The sequence below is a fragment of the Mus caroli genome, chromosome 4 (assembly GCF_900094665.2).
Source record: "Mus caroli chromosome 4, CAROLI_EIJ_v1.1, whole genome shotgun sequence".
NCBI classification, from domain to species: domain Eukaryota; kingdom Metazoa; phylum Chordata; class Mammalia; order Rodentia; family Muridae; genus Mus; species Mus caroli.
Window position 1 is genome coordinate 96,870,720 of NC_034573.1, and position 8,937 is coordinate 96,879,656.

General features: G+C 45.2%; 1 long non-coding RNA gene across 1 annotated transcript; it reads left to right on the forward strand.

Moving 5' to 3' along the window:
- The first annotated feature begins 7,311 nt into the window (after window positions 1-7,311).
- On the forward strand, window positions 7,312-7,926 carry LOC115030869. The gene is made up of 3 exons (XR_003836446.1): window positions 7,312-7,511; window positions 7,597-7,765; window positions 7,897-7,926. It is a non-coding gene; the product is annotated as an uncharacterized LOC115030869 (long non-coding RNA).
- The last annotated feature ends 1,011 nt before the right edge of the window (window positions 7,927-8,937 follow it).

Here is an 8,937-nt window from a genome sequence, read left to right on the forward strand (position 1 = left end):
AGAAGAAAGAAGAAAAGAAGAAGAAGAAGAAGAAGGAGGAGGAGGAGGAGGAGGAGGAGGAGGAGGGGAAAGGAAGAAGAAGGGAAAATCCCAAACCAGAAACTGTGGCTCAGCCAGAAATATAGGGCAGAACTAACTGTACAGCTCATCCCAGACACAGCCAAATAGTGGGACTCACAGATGCTTAGTGTATCAGCAGCAAGAGCCCTAAAAGGAATACAGAAAGTGAGCAGCCCCTGGAGCCGACCAGGAAGGACTGGACTTAAAGCTCAAGGTTTATAAATAAGCCCCACTGCCAAGGTCCTCGCTGGCTGTCCTCCCCTACACAAGGGCTCACAGTATGAGGTGTGGGGATAGAGCAGCCCCAACCTTCCTTCTATAAGCGGACTAATATAAGCCAGTGTGGTATCCAGGCTCTGGTGCATCTTTGCCCCATGTCAAGAAGGTGAACTCTGATCATCACCTACTTTCCAGCCTCCAAAAGAACCCCAGGGACTCTGGCTTCAGCACCAGAACATTTCACCTTGTATCGCCTGGCTCTGAAGTACCCAGGTAATGCTATAAGGATTGCTGTTTTATTATAGAGGTGGAAACCGGGTTCAGAAGAAACATGGCGTTGTGGAGGATACACACAAGTGGCAGAAACAAGCCTAAACCTAGTCTCTGGGGTGGGTGAATCTCAAGACTCTTCCTCCCACTTACCCTGTGGCCCAGTTCAACAAATAGAATGTGAGAGATTTAAAAAAAAAATCAGTTCAAGTACATCAAGATACAACAGCTTCTGCTCTGAGCTCTTGGGAACGTTGCGCTTCCATGTAAGCTGCCCAGCTTCCCTGAAGGACAGAGACCATTCCAGCAGCCTGTGGGGTGGGGTGACTCCTTAACAAGGCAAAGCCCTTGCGGGAACCCAGACTCCATTTGAGCTGGCATAGCCAGCCCTTACCCATCAAACAGCCAAGCCACGTCAAAAGCCCTGTGAGTATAGAAGTATTTGAACGACTGCAGCCTGCCGGCTGGTGACCATCCCTGCTGCTCTCAGCCTGAGTTCTTGACCTACAGGATTGTGGCACTAGTGATAATGTTGATTTTTTTTAAGCCTTTCTGTTTTAGGGTCATTTCTTCTGATAACAGAAGCCCTGAATATCCATGACTGCAACAAAAAAGCTTGACCTTTCAACTGCTTTGCTCCTTTGCTCCCGGCTCCACAAGTATAGACAGATGCTTATCTTATTTCCCTACCCTAGCCCCCAATCCAGGAATCGATTGAGAGTTACTAATTCATCCTTATAGATATATGCAATGATTTGAATTTATTTTCTCTCCAAAAAGATGAAGGCTCTTTAAATGCAGTGAGTCAGGCCTGGTAGTTACTGATGTCCCTCCACCTTAGTGTAGAGCTTGGTCCACTGCACAGTGAACATTGAAAAATAATTATTTTTGAATGTATAAATGAATCGATGGAAAGTCCAGATTTGTATGAAGTTGAGAGCATTTGAAGCACACAGATTGAAAAATTGTTCATTTGCTGGGCTAAGGAGTTTGAACTTGGTCCTATAATGAGTGAATGAGCAGATGAACAAAGTGGATTAGGTTTCACCGTTTGCTGCAGCTAATCCACAAAATCAATGCAAATACATAATCCATCCAGTTGTTTAAAGTCCCCCAGGTAATTAGTTCCGTGGCCCATTGCCAACTACTTTCCCAGTTTTCCTCCTCACACATTTGAGCATTTCTGGAAATATTTGAAGCAAAAAATGAGTCCTATGAATATTTCTCTTGTCTTTAAGTTCAGCTGCCTACACTGAGTTTATTTTTATTTTTTATTTACTATTATTACTAGTATTACCATTAGTGTGTGTGTGTGTGTGTGTGTGTGTGTGTGTGTGTGTGTGTGTGTACATACATGCCAGAGGCCAAAAACCATCTTTGAGGAGTCAGTTCTCTTCTTGCACTTTTACACTATTTCCAAAGTTTAAACTTGGGTCACTAGGCTTGCCTTCCAAGAACAGCTCAATTCCCCCATGGTCCCCTATTATCCCTACCTCATAAAGGTTCTACTCCACCACCACTAACTAGCCAGTGACACATACCATGCGGTTGAGGGGGACACACACTGAAGCCATGTCTAAACCTTAGCATTTGCTATCCATGTTTGTCAGGGAGAGCAGCCTGTTTATCCTCTGTGGACCTAACACACACAAGAAGAAGCCTGTGCTTATCAGCACAGAACCAGCTACTTATTCTCCTCTTGAAGAGATATACAAAGAAAGGACACACAATCCCTCTGCCTAGCAACACAGAACAAACAAAACCCTTGGGCAGCAGTGAGCCTCTCTCAGGAAGTAGATGCCACCTCTGTGCCTTTCCAGAGCAGGCGGGACAGAGATGGCTGCTTCTCAGCCATGACTTTTCCAATGAATGTGAGCCATGCTGGGAGATGGGGAATGAGATTTAGGGGAGGGATAGACTATTCGTTTAGGTAATGCTAGTCAATATAGCAGAAAATCACTGGTATCTCTGTGGCACAGAACAGTGGTGATCTCTTTCTTACTCAATAGTCAGCTGCTCAGCAGGGGGTGGGAAAGATTTTGTTCCATGCAGTCATGATGTGACCTTGGCTGCCAGCCTACCCTCTTCTGTGTCAGCTTCCAAGTTCATGCCAGCTGTCCACAACTGGAAAAAGAGAAGAGAGTCTGTGCATGTCCTATATATATTTCTTTAAGTGACATCACTACTGCACACCTTGCCTGGCAGGTCAGTGTTGTAGCTGCTGGGCTCAGTGCAGGGGAAAACTGTTGCAGTCTCTTCTCCTCAGCATCTTCTCAGCACCTTTTGACACGACAGAAGCTTGACAACATGGGAGAAACTTCTCAAGTCTCCTTGTTGACTTGAGATTCATTTCTGGTATGGTGAAGAACCTGGGAGGCCCACCTTTTTCTGAGGAGCAATTGGTAGTTGATAGCAGCTGGGGTAGAATAGTTATCATTTATTTGGGGATATGGCCACTAGTAGGTTGCTCCCGTGGGTGACCCCATACCCAGGTACTAATTGGACACAGTGGGGATATACATATATAGGTAGATACTGAGACAGTGATAGATATAGATATAGATATAGATAGATAGATGATAGATAGATAGATAGATAGAAGATAGATAATAGATAATTGACAGATGGATGATAGATAGAAGATAGATAGATGATAGATAGATGATAGATAGAGAGATAGATAGATAGATAGATAGATAGATAGATAGATAGATAGAAGATAGATGATAGATAATTGATAGATGGATGATAGAAGATAGGTAGATAGATAGATAGATAGATAGATAGATAGATAGATAGATGATAAATGAGGTGGGAAGAAGGCCATGTTGAGAGTGGGAGCTGATGAAGGCGAATATGATCATCATGTATTGTATACAACTATGAAATTCTCAAATAATAAAATGTAAATGATAATAGAGGAAAATAGATGAAAATACTCCACAGGCTTGTCTACAGCCTGCTACAATGGGGACATTTCTGTCATTGAAGCTCCCTCCTCTCAGACTTTAGCTAGTGTCAAGTCGACATAAAACTAGCCAGCAGCCAGGCATGGTGGCGCACGCCTTTAATCCCAGCACTCAGGAGGCAGAGGCAGGCAGATCTCTGAGTTCGAGGCCAGCCTGGGCTACAGAATGAGTTCCAGGACAGCCAGGGCTACACAGAGAAACCCTGTCTCGAAAAAACAAAACAAAACAAAACAAAACAAAACAAAACAAAACAAAACAAAGAAACTAGCCAGCACAATGCTGTAATCAGAGTGGGGGAGGGGGCCATCCTACTGTGGATGGTGCCATCTCTGGGTTGGTGGCCCTGGGTTCTATGAGAAAGCACTCTGAATGAACCATGAGATCAGGCCAGCAAGTAGCACCCCTCCATGCCATCTGCATCAGCTCCTGATTCCGGGTTCCTGCCCTGCTTGAATTCCTGTCCTAACTTCTGGTGATGAACTTTGCTGTGGAAGCACAAGCCACATAAATCCTGTACTCCTTGAAGTGAATAAATAAATAAATAGGCAAAATGGCATACATTGCTTCTCCCTCTGTTTCTCTGAACAAACTTTAGACCAATAATGAGCAGTAATGGGAGCTGGGACTGGAAGGAGATGTGGCCTCCATCATCAGCTGTTCTCTTGGCCACAAAGGGATGAGACTCTCCTGTATACCAGGGCTATGGTTAGTTTTCCTTTTATTTTCTTCCTTCTTTCTCATTTGGATCTTGTTTTCCCCAGAGGGTCCTCCTGTAAGCTTGCCACCCGCTCAGCTCACCACATTTCTTCCAGGAACAATTTTAAGCCACAGAGATGATGATATGCATGCCATGCTTAAGGAGTTGCAATGTGCACAGCCACCTCCAGGGATGTAGTTAGCACAGCCAGCCATCTGCTAAGGGCTCTTTAAAAGCAGGTTCCCTGGACCTCAAGGAAAATCCTTCAGTCAGTCTTACAGAAATCAGGGGTTTTCGGACACTAGCTGAGACTCTGCTGCTGCCCAAAAGGGTGTGTGTGTGTGTGTGTGTGTGTGTGTGTTGAAGAAGCAAACTTACTCATACTGCCCAGAACAGTGCTGCTCTGACCAGCTGCCGCTCTCAGCCCCTGGGAGTTAATATGCCTCCCTTAACAGAGCCACGATCTCTGTCATAGCACTTCTGCCTTTGTGCAGAGCTGTGCAGTATCCAAAGCCGCTCACAGACAGCATAGCATTGGCCTCTCTCAGAGACTCACTCAATGCTTATGCTCTGCTCCTATCTCTGCCTCGGGGCTCCTTGCTCCAGTGCTTTTCCCTAATCCATTCTCTGTGCTGCAGCAGAAAGACTCTCTCTCACAAAGTGAGCGGCCCCTCCCCGCAGCCCCTGATGTTCAGACGCTCTCCCAGCGCTTAGAATAAATTCCATGTCAGCAGCACTACCCATGAGGCCCTGGTAACTATCCCAGCCAACCTTCACATTGTCTTTCCTCTCTACTGATAGTCATGCTGCCTCCCTTATGTGGGAGACCTTTGTGTCTCTACCCTGATACCCTCTGTCCCTGCAGGGCTACAGGCCCTCCTTCTGGTTTTCTGACTTCTCCTTAACTGTTAAGACAAGCTACTGTCTGAGAATACACTCTCTCCCCCGTCAACTACATACATGCTTATGCACTTGTCCTGTGCCCGGAGTATACCAAGCAGGCGTCTGTCACAGTGAAGTTTCCACAGGAAGCTGTCAGCTCTCATGGACAAGGCCTAGTACATCTTGAGACATAGTGACTTGGCATTGTATTCATTGTCGAGTAGGTGCTCAATAAAGGACCACTGCCACATTATTGCCTGCATTTGCAACTCGGGTAAGTATTGCTCAGAGACCTTAAGAGATTGGTTCAGGATATAAATTAATAAATAAGTTATAGTGATTGACCTTGACTAGATTAAGGACCACCTGAGAGTTTAACAAAACATGCCCTTGAGCGTGTGAGGTGATGCCTCTCTAGAGATGGTTCGATGGTAGGTTAGATGGTTGGGGGCATCTCTAGAGATGGTTAAATGGTGAGGGTACTCATGGAATGAACATATCACTGGCTTGTTTCATTCATCACAGGATGGCATTAGTTTCAGGTGTTGAAAGATGGTGCTTGGAGCCTTGATGGGGCAAGTAGGCCTCTCTGGGTCTTCCTTGGGGACTTTATCTTGTTGTGGCCTCTTCCCATATGCTGTGTGATCATTTCTCGACTTTTAAGAGGTGAAGAATCTTCGCCACATGCTTCTGCCAACATGATGTTTTGCAATAAGCCAAGTTGCTTTTGATCATGATATTTACCACAGCAATAGAAAACAAAGACACAAACCCAGAAGCTGATTGAACCAACACAATTACCAGCTTTGCCCAAACGTGGTAAGTGACCTACCAAGAATGCAGTGCTTTTCTGGCAAAACCATAAAACTTGGAGTTGGTAGTGGACCTGGGTGGAGGCTGTAAAAATCCATCAGCAGAGGTTGGCATATGGATTCAGATAGTAATGAATTTCTACAAAGAGTTTAAAGGTTTAGGGATCTATGACCCATTTTAAAGCTCCCTCCTGATCCGCAGTAAGAAGTACATCCCTTAGGACCGCAGCTAGACCAGAGGACTGAGGAAGTCTTACCTTTTCGCCAGACTTGGAGCAATGTTGACACTCTCTAGGAGCGGAGGAGAGCCTCTGAACATGAAAAGACAGTGTCTGAGGGTCAGAAAAAAACCAAAAGCTTTATACCTAGCAATGGATTTGCTGCCATCATCCAGCTGTGGAAGCAGCTGTGGAGCTGCAACCTCCAGGAATGGGAGGGATCTCGGGTTTGTTGATTTACTGTTGATTTCAAATAGGCAGAAGGTCTAGCTGTGGGAATGTTACTTACTATCTCTGCAGCTGCAGGCTGCCTCCCACATGGCCTTCCATGAGCTGCATGGAGAAGCTCAGAGGGTGCTATGATGTTTAAATTCCAGATGTTTCTAGGGCCCAAAGGACCTGTGAGGCAGGGATAAGCCAGCTGGGAGGGTCACTTGTCCAAATGACATTGGCATAAAACAATGAGTAATATTTAACCCCCTGTGGCATCTATTTTGGGCAAGCATAGAGGTGAGAACCCATGATTCATTTCTGTAATGTTAACTTTTAGGTTCCTTCATGGATGATTGGCAGTGAGGAGGTCCGAAGGAGACCTCCTCTTAGTCCTCTTACATATGTGGTGTTGTTGTCTTTCTCTCTCTCTCTCTCTCTCTCTCTCTCTCTCTCTCTCTCTCTCTCTCTTAGAAAATGCCTGAGTGGTCTGTGGGCAAATCTGTGGGGCATTTTCTCAATTAATGATTGATGTTGGGGAGCCCAGCTCACTGTGTTTAGTGCCACTACTGGGCAGGTGAGCCTTGGATATATATATATATATATATATATATATATATATATATATATATATATATATATATATAAACAAGCTGAGCATTTGTAGACAAGCCAAGAAGCAATATGCCTCCATGGTCTTTGTGTCTGTCTCTGCCTCTGACTTCCCTTCAGGACAAACTGGGATTGGGTTGATGAAGCCAAATAAACCTGTCCCTCCCTAAGTTGCTTTCGGTTGTGGTTTCTTTATCATGGCAATAGAAAGCAAACTAACCCATGCATGGATGGAAATGGGGATCGTTCTTGGAACTCAATTTTCTGCTTGTTTACCAAAGATTAACTATGCTAATCAATTGTGTCAAAGTTCAGGTCAACTGCATCCTTTGGGGATGTTAGGGAGACAGTGACTTGTGCTTGAGTTAATGGCGACTGTAATAGAGCAGGTTGGTCTGCAGTAGAGCACATGCTGCTGAGCTGTGGGCACAGGGAATATGAGGGAACGGACCACTGTCTTCCCAAGATGTCCCCCTACCCCTTCTCTACAACTGCAGCCTGGCTACTCCAGCAGACACAGAGAGGTGACAGGCTGGGAGACGTCTCCAACTTGTATTCAGAAGTAGGTGAAGGGTCTCATATTTTAAACATTCAAACCTGGAGACAACCTAAAGAGCAGATGTCAATGAATGGTGTCTACTTTACAGATAAGACAGTTCTGGAGAAATATGCAATGGCAGAGAACAGCAAATGCTTTCTCTGTCCCACCCTGAAGTGTCACATATTGCCCCTTCCTCTGAGGTTCCTCACTACCTTCCCAGCTCTCCCAGCCTCTGCCCTTTAAAGAGTTGCAGGTTGATTTGCTGACATTGTTTGGTGAGTATAATTTGTGATTTGATTTTAGATTTGATTCTTGCTTCACTACGCTTCCAGTATTCACATCCTACCTTAGCTTTGCACAGTGTATCATCTTTCCTCAGCTTGGTGCTCTTTGCCACTATCTGCAGGTGGGAATCAGCACCACAGGACCACAGGACCACAGGACCACAGGACCACAGGACCACAGGACCACAGGACCACAGGACCACAAGGCCACAGTCTAGGTAGGACTCAAATGTGTAAATGCCCACCTCACATCTGGTCATAAACTGTCTGACAAGTGCTTTTTTTTCCTTCCCACCCTTCCTCCCTCCCTTCTTCCCTCCTCTCGTTCCCTCCCTTCCTCCCTCCTTCCTTTGAATGTCCTGTGTGTACAACATATGTCTGCAGAGGTCAGAGGAGGACATTGGGTACTCTCCCCTATCATTCTCTATCGTATTCCTTCAAGGCTGGGTCCCCTAGTCCTGAAGATTGTGCTCACTACAGGTGCTTGTGACCAGGCTGAGTGGGGTTTTGTTTTGGGGTTTCTTTTAAACATGGGTACTGAAGATCTGAGCTTAGTTTTCCTGTTTGCACGTGTGTTATTACATACTAAGCCATCTCCCAGGTCTATAAGAAGCATTTGTAGATGTTTTAAGGAAAGTGGCTAAGTAGATTATCTTATTTCTAGAGTACTTCTACCTGGTCTTTAAGTTGACTGAATGGAGAGGCATAGCAGGTTACCTCAGAGCCATCCTGAGCAACAGAAAGCTATGGATGGGGATGCCTAGCCTAGGCACAAATAGTGGGGTGACGGTGGTAAGTGATACCTGCCTTGGCTGTGCTCAGCCCTAGAGAAGTAATTGGGGTTTCTATAACCTGGAAAGCAAGGGAAGTAGTAGGTGAAGAGCCTGCTAGCTGCTCGAGTATATTACCTGTGGCTCTCAACAGTCTCCAGCAAATATTAGAGACAAATGTTGGATTGGCCTGAACCAATGCCTGCTAAACGTTACTTCCTAATCACCCCATAAATAAGACACCATAGAAGTTGTGTTGACGCCCCAATACATATTTGGATGTTTTCTTAAAATTCCAGTTTTTACAACACCTCCTTGCATGACATTGGTACATTTAGTATCTCACCTAATTCTTCCAGCTCTGAAACACTTGGTCAAGAGGAAACAGAGAAT